General features: G+C 46.6%; 1 protein-coding gene across 1 annotated transcript in view; it reads left to right on the plus strand.

Annotated features, from left to right (window-relative positions):
• Positions 1-4,495: 4,495 nt before the first annotated feature.
• prickle1a (prickle homolog 1a) overlaps positions 4,496-8,027 on the plus strand; it is a 30,665-nt gene continuing 27,133 nt past the window's right edge. The window contains exon 1 of the mRNA XM_030365218.1: positions 4,496-4,771. The gene's annotated coding sequence lies outside the window, so the exon portion shown is untranslated. The remainder of the gene's footprint in view (positions 4,772-8,027) is intronic.

The raw sequence follows: 8,027 nt of genomic DNA on the forward strand, positions 1-8,027 counted from the left end.
ACAATGTATCTATCGCTAATCATACAAACATCACCAAAAGACCTTAGATGAACTGCTCATGTAGATGACAGTTTGATTAGTGGATACAAAGGCTGCTCAATGTGCACGACTGATAGAGTCAGTGTTTTTCTCAATTTGGTGAAAGTATGGATGTGGTCCGACACTTCATTCAAGCTTTGAGACGGAAGTGGTTCCTAAGATGGTTGGAGTGGATGTTCCCATGGTCCCTGAGCTCTTGTCGAGTGGTGGCCTCCCAGGGAAGACAAAGGACCCACCAGGGACCTGTTACTGATTGGAGGCGTTGATGGAGACCCACAAGATCCAATAGCCACTCAATACATTTGTAACGTTGCTCCGCGCTGGCAATCCCATAATGAGTAATGAAAAAACAAGCCTTCTCTCCTCCCATTGGTTGGATATACTTAATATGGGATAGCAAGGCGAAGGGCCAATCCCTGACTACAAAGGCTGCAGTGTAACATATCAGTTATAATGGCTCAGTGTGCACAGCAGGCAAGATCAACAAGCCAAAGGAAATACGAAAAACACCACATTGTTTTATCAGGACCATAAAGTATAGCTGCGCCTTGCTTCGCAGGCTTCTGCCCAAACAGCACCAGCCAATGAAAGAGCTCAGCCCCCTTCACTGTATCCCCAGCCCAGCCGGTAACTGTGTTTGTTTTAGTAATGCATTCCCATCTGTCACTCTGTGACAACCTCTCCCAAATAAAAACAAATTGGGTAAACAGAGTGGATGGGCTCCGTGGGTCTTTTGGAAGCTCCTGACTGGTGGAGGTGTCTCTGGTGAGGGCTGCTGCCGTTGGAGCATGGGCAACAGGCCGGAGACTGGGGTAGTGAAGAGCTCCATCCCCCACCACCTCTTCCAGCTGCTTACCTTAGCTACCTTCAGCCCCCCCACCCCACAGCCCCCCCCACACACACAGCCTCTCTCCTGGCCCCTTGTTTGCTTTGTCCCCCTGCCTCTGTTTGAATGCTTCATTTCCTGTGCAAACCTCAAGTTTGCCTCCTTTGTTTGGGAAAGATATCCCTTTTAATTAGGTTCAGCGGACTTCACGATGTGTCATTGTGTGTTCTATATTGTTCCTACCGGGCGGCTGCAAGCGATGGCGGAGCGGTCGTTTGCCGAAGCCAAGCAGCAATCCTTTCCTCGCATCCAAACACATCACTCAGTCCACTCCCGAGACGCCGTCGACAGCACTTCTAAATCAGGCCATCTCAGCAAATTAGCCAGCGCAATGAGCGCATGCATTGCCCCGTGCTGTTTTCCTAGCATTAAGCCAGGCAAACATGCAGCCGCACATATTTAAGCAGAACAAACACAAAAGGTCAGGTGGTTAAAGACCTAAGTTAACCCCACAACGACGCAGGGATATAATTACAGCCATATTGTTTGTCAAATGTATAGTTACTGCATTCACCATTCAGGGAGAACTTGTTGTGTCTCTTTCTGCGTGTCCAAACCAAATGTGACAGTACTGAATCTTTCTGCTTTTGCATAGCCCGAAAGGCCCGTTGCAGGGAGAACAGGCATTTACTTGTCTGTTCGGGAAGATTACCTCTTAACTTAAAGATTGTTTCTGCAGGTCAGTAGATCAATTCCAATGCTCATCATGCTATTTTCTCAAGAAGGAAGTGCTATTTGGTATTTGTTCAGGCATCCGTTTTTCTTTTGTTTCATTGTCTTCCATAGAAAACATGAAATTCATGAAATATCTGTATGCCGCCCTCTGATTGTGGCACAATGTGACCATGAAATGTATCTAGAGAGACAGTGTATTATGAGATGTCCTGCTGGTGAGTGTAGACTTCCAAGAGTAGGCCTCTCTTCTGGGGGCATATTTCATTAGACTGTCACACTGTGCAACGTATGCAGAACACCAGCAAGGTTCCCTAGACCAATACCAATAAAGACAGCTCTACATAATCACTCCGAGAGGGGGAGAGAGACAGAGAGATTGGTAGAGTGAGATAGATGAAGACAGGAAAACAGAAAGTCTTTTCAGAAAAAGGTGGCTTGACAAAAGGACAGCCAAATAAGCACTGGGTTTGACAGCTTACAGGGGTTCTATAACAACCATGATTGGAAGCAGATATGTGGTAAGATGGAAGTTGGAACCCAGAGGAGAATTCTGGAAGGACGTATATAAGTGCTCTAGATCAGAATGAGCCAATGCTACAGGGGTAAATATAAGCCTGATACTGAACCAGATAAAAAGGGTAGAGCTCTATAATATATTTTAGATATAATATGCTGATGTCTCTTGCCTATGGAATCATCAGTTGAGATTATTTTTATGTTCCCTCGCATTCAAACCAAATATGTGGATTTTTATGGGTTTTGCAATCATGGCAAAGAAACCACGACCTCACACATGAATGGAAATGTGCTGAAAAATACACTCGCGTTTGAACGGTTCAAACCTGTGTACGTGCTCCTGAAAGCATTTGTTTCTGTCTTTTAGGGAGGGGTGGGAGGGGTATTTTTACAACACCACCATAAATATTTCATTAGATAAGTCTGAGATAAGCACCGGGAGAGACAGGGAGAGGAGATAAGGGATGGAGAGACAGTTGAACATTCTGCTAAGGCCTGTCACGAGGCAACTCCATGACTCTCCTCTGAAACCATCTGACACTTGACGCAGTGTCTGTCAGATGGAGAGTGTGTGTGTGAGTGTGCGTGTGCGTGTGTGTGTGTGTGTGTGTGTGTATGTGCGTGCGTGCGTGCGTGCGTGTGTGTGTGCGTGCGTGCGTGCGTGTGCGCGTGCGTGTGTGTGTGTGTGTGTGTGTGTGTGATTGTGTGTGTGTGTGTGTGTATGCGTACGCCTGTTTATGTGTGCGTGTGTGCGGCGGTGACAGAACAGACTATTATTTGCAAAGTGCTCTTGGTAGATGTTCTCGATAGATATGGCAGTATAAGACTCAGCGTGGGCGTTGAATGACTCACTTACTAAAGCGTGGCATTTATGAGTTGAGTTTACGGTAACACTTATCAGGAACTCCATGTCTGCAATGTGGTCGATATGAATTCAAATACAATCGTGTCAATAGATTTTACAACGTAGGTATCTTTTCAACATTTTCACACCTCAATGTGTTTTTCTATCATTTGCATGACCCATTCTGAATAGTCTCATAAGGGTTACCTCAACTCTCTGGGAGGTGAGCTCCACTCTGATATCAGATAGTGCTGACGTGGTTTGTATCCTAGTTTTTTGATAGAAAGGAAAATACTAACAGAAGAGGAATATGAATCCCATATGAACCCTGCCACATACCGTGGCCTAAACTCCATGTGGAAAAGGAGGAATGATTGAAAGGTTTCTAGCTCCCCAAACCCGGTCTCACTTTAGATGCATTCACACTGTTAGATCTACGAGAAGGTCATTGGTTCAGAAAAAAAATAAGAGCCATGTAGTCTGTTGCATGGAGAAGGGAAGTATGTCAGGGGTAATGTAAATAACGTTAGTCCCATTCATGCTTCATGGGCTTTGCCCCTTAATGTCACGTAAAATAAAGATACTTTATTTTCTCTTAATTTTTCTCTTTCAACCTTTCAAAATACATTTTAGCACCCTTGATGTGAGATACAGCCGATGGCACAGAGTTAATTGAGTTGTTTTGGGGCGAGTTGTCGTTCCTGATGTCATGGGGAAGGTTCTCCCAGGTCACATCAGGTCAAAGGGGTTCTTCAAAGGGCAAAGGGTTTGAAAAGTGATCTGATTTGTGCCCAAGACGTCCGCCTTTGAAAGCCTTGTACGGCTTTAATTGTACTTTGATCAATAGGGGGGGGGGACTTAATCGGATTGGTGTTTCTGTGGGGTGATTACGAAATGATAACAAAGCTGCCCGACTCCCCAAATGGATTGGGGTTCAGCAACAACAGACTCCAAACCTTTGGAGTCTGAGACTAGCAGGAAATCTGCGATATTTGGCAACAAACAGGTCTGCATAATTAAGTGACAGCCTCTTTGGTTAGGGACAGCGAACATATATGCTGCACGATAACAAATATATTATCCTCTTTCTGTAGCTGTGACAAGACGAAGAGGGACAGGGGACAAACTATGGACATGGTATGCTCGATAAGTACTGTGTAAATCAGTAAGTTAGTCGTCAAATCAGCGGGAAAAGCAAAGCAAATCAATAAATAATACAACGTTATTGATGTATTATTGCTATGTTAGTATGATTATATCTATCAAAAAACAATTCAAACTAACGTCCTGAAAACTTGTGGACACCATCCAAGCCAAGGGCTTTGTCAAGGCTGCCTATACTGCCAGCAGTAATTTAACCCCAGACCTCCTCATCGATAAGTTGATGGTAGTCGTTTTGACAGAGTCTAAAGCAGCCGCTCTGTCAAAACAGCGTTTAAAACTTACAGCGCGTATCTGCAGTGTTTTTCATTCTCATCACTCCCTGGGGGGCTGGGAAGGGGGGGGGGGGTGTTTAAACCAATAGGCAGAGCGCATCGCTCATGCCGTTCTGCTGCTGGGAGTCCACAGTGCACACACTGAGATGCTGGGAGGCAGTTTGTAGGTGAACTCAACCTAGACTTATTCTGACTAGCCGATGTAACAACACCCCCACGTTACATTAATTTACCCTGCAGTGCTTGGGAGATCTCTCTGGTTTCTCTCCTGCTCTGGACGTTTGTCACCGTATGCCGATGAGACGCGGCGTGAAGAGTTTCTTCTGCTCAGGAATATCGCTTCTGGATATCGTTTCCACTGCAACTCAACACCGGGTGAGTGGAGAAGGTTTAAACACACCGCTGTAACAACAGCAGTGTATCGTTTTCTGTTTTAACATTCTGCAAGTGCAGCTTTGTTACTGTTCCGTCCCAAATTAACAGTGTAAAGTTTTCTGTGTGCGTGTAGGTAGGTGCGTGTGTGTGAGGGGGGTTTGTTTGTGAGGAAAATAAACGATGGTTTATCCTGCAGTGTTTCTCCCTATTGCATTAGCTGACTTTTGACTTAAGCCAACTTTAGTCACACTTTCCCTTCTGCTTAAACTAAGAAACGTGGTGAGGGAGCGTGGGGCGTTGGGCGGGGAGTTCAGCCCCCCCGCGGAGCTCCAGATGCACGGTCTCAGCTGTCGCCTGTCACTGGGGTGACAACTGGTCGGCACCCCTGACTTGTCTGCCCGCTATCCCGTTCCAAATAGTCGGGATTAATGTATGGACTCAAGCACCCAGACCGTGTTGAGTGAGCGAGGCACTTGTCCCACAACACCGCTGACACACATGAGGAATGCCCAGCAGCTACTCTCCGGGTCAGACCGTGATGGATACGGTGTGATGGAAGCTTAAGTAGGTGAATGGTAAAGGGACTGCGTCTATACAGCGCTTCTTTTTTTTTTTTTTAACCAGTGGCCACTCAAAGCGCTTTACAATATTGCCTAACAATTCACCAATTCACACACCGACGGCGGTGACAACCATGCAAGGCGAAAGCCAGGTCATAGGGAGCCGTTAGGGGGAGGTGTCTTGCTCAGGGACACCTCGACACTCAGCTAGGGAGAGCCGGGGATCGAACCAGCGACCATCCAACCAACCGCTCTACCTCCCGAGCCACATGCCGCCCAGTTTGCTTTCCTTGGCGGGGCGTACTTTGCATCACCGCGATAGGTGATAGGATGGGCCCAGTGAGGTAGCCTGCATTTTGACAAAGGGTTTAAGCATTGGGAAGAAGTTGCTATGTTAGTTTAGTTGTTTTATTATAATTTTTTAAAGTGAGGGGTATTTTCTCTTTAGGAGACCGGGAGAAGATAAGCCAACATAAACACACGCCATTCAACCATGTTTATGTTCCCTCGTCGTTGGGTCTTTAACGTGTGACAGACCCCCTTCATCGGCGAGAGTGGGGGGAAATGGCACAAATGGGCCCGGCTTGCAATCTGTCACTGTGTCCACAGCTGAGGGGGGTGGGGGGATAGGAGGGGGTGCATGGGGAGAGAATAACAAACTGGTCTAGGAGCTCAGCCCGAAGACCCCACTTGCAACTTTACTTGTGCACGACCTCACTGCAGAGCAATTTCTTACGAATTCATCAAGGAGTAGAACAAATATATAAGTATATGTCTGTTTAATAAGGCCTATTGCAAAATCATATTTCTCTAATAATCAATATTTAATAGTAAGTTCATACGTTCCGTATCAATTTATGTGTACTTGTACTTATACCTTAATGCATATTACTTGAAACAATAAAGCAAAATGGGTTATTTGGCCTGATACACAATACGGGGAAGAAACTTTACAAATCAATGTGCTGCTGTCCCCTAGCGGCGGAAATGCGTCAAGTCACACAAACTGGAACACTACAAATGATATAATGACATGGTAAAGTCATTATACCAACAGCTGAAAACACATCGCATGTAATAGTTGATATCAGGAAATATCATATATATATATATATCATTCCCACTATATGGACATCACGTGCAGGCCTATTAGAGTTATATTCCCGAATTACAGTGCAGACAAAAGTCTGTTTCTGAATTCATGAAGTTATTTTATGTATTTTGATTAACTTAAGTCGCATAGATTTTTTTATTAATACACAAGATTTACTATCCAGCTGTGGAAATCTCAATGTTTAAAAGATATGGCAGGCGAGACTAACAGTCAGACAGGACTTGGCCCTCTCTGCGTGCATAAATCCTCTATTGTTAATATAAAATTATTTATAGGCTAATAATTCAGAAGTGGCTATGAGATCTTGTTTGAAACGGCTTAAGCTGTTACGCAGCGTTTGCTCACGTCTTATTTCCGTGTTCTCATCTCCAGACTTGCATCCCTCTGAGCTAGATGTGTGTGCGGAACAATAAAAGGCATAATCAATGAAATGTGAATGGGACATTCAACCGGAGCTGTGTAAAGTGTTGAGTCTGCCGTTGACCACCTTGGAGCTTCAGATCTCCAGCTCTTTAAACTGAACCATGTGCAGACCGTTTGTTTGTGGCATTTAGACGTCCATTGTTGTAACTCTGGTCTAGGATTAAGTCCTGGAGCCGTCTGGCAGGGCTCTGCTTATTCTTCTGCACACCTCAACGTGAGCCAGCCAGCCATTCAGCTAGCCAGACAGCCAGCCAGCGAATGCCTTAGACAGGGAGGCTTGCCTAACAACATTAGCCGCCTTTGTGAGACTTCAAGATGCTGGGCTCCTGAAACACTGGGAGGCGTGGAGCCGGTGAGGGGGGGACGGGGGGTCACAGACGGGAAGCCAGCCGCACACGCACAGAGCTTGACATGCTCCAAGGTGTGTGTGTGTGTGTGTGTGTGTGTGTGTGTGTGTGTGCATGCGGTTGCATTCTCGCGTGTGAGCTTGTTTGCTGCATCTAGATGCATGAGCCATTAATCGGGGAATACCGAAAAAATAAATGGACCGTCGTCATTGCCTGTCTTGGCTTATCTGTATCCATAGCGTGCACGCGTCTATATGTGTGCACGTCAGCCCCCCTCCCCCCTCCTCCTCTTGTGTGTATACGTCGCTTACCACTGTTGATTCTAAAAAGGCCCGTGGCACTGAAATGTACACAGAGCCCTGTTTGTGCAGCGGGGCCGGCATGAATCAACCCCGTAGCGTCTGTGTAAATCGCCAGGCAAAGCCAAACACTCTGTCAGCCTTTTATCCCCCTTCGACGCTGCACCCCGGGCCCTCGCCAGCAGCCGGGGGGGGGGGGGGGGGGGGGCTAAAAGCAGCAGCAGCAGCAGCAGCGTCTGACAGGGCCGTGGCCGCTGTGTGTCAGTAGGGAGAGCCGTCAGGGGAGGCCTGTCTTCCACTGGCCCCCGACTGGAAGGGATGTGGCACTGTCAGAGGAGGGCCGCGGAGGAGCAGGGAGAGAGAGAGAGAGAGAGAGAGAGAGAGAGAGAGAGAGAGAGAGAGAGAGAGAGAGAGAGAGAGAGAGAGAGAGAGAGAGAGAGAGAGAGAGAGAGAGAGAGAGAGAGAGAGAGAGAGAGAGAGAGAGACACCGACTTGGAAGCAGTTTGTGGTATG

This window comes from Gadus morhua, chromosome 9, assembly GCF_902167405.1.
Source record: "Gadus morhua chromosome 9, gadMor3.0, whole genome shotgun sequence".
NCBI classification, from domain to species: domain Eukaryota; kingdom Metazoa; phylum Chordata; class Actinopteri; order Gadiformes; family Gadidae; genus Gadus; species Gadus morhua.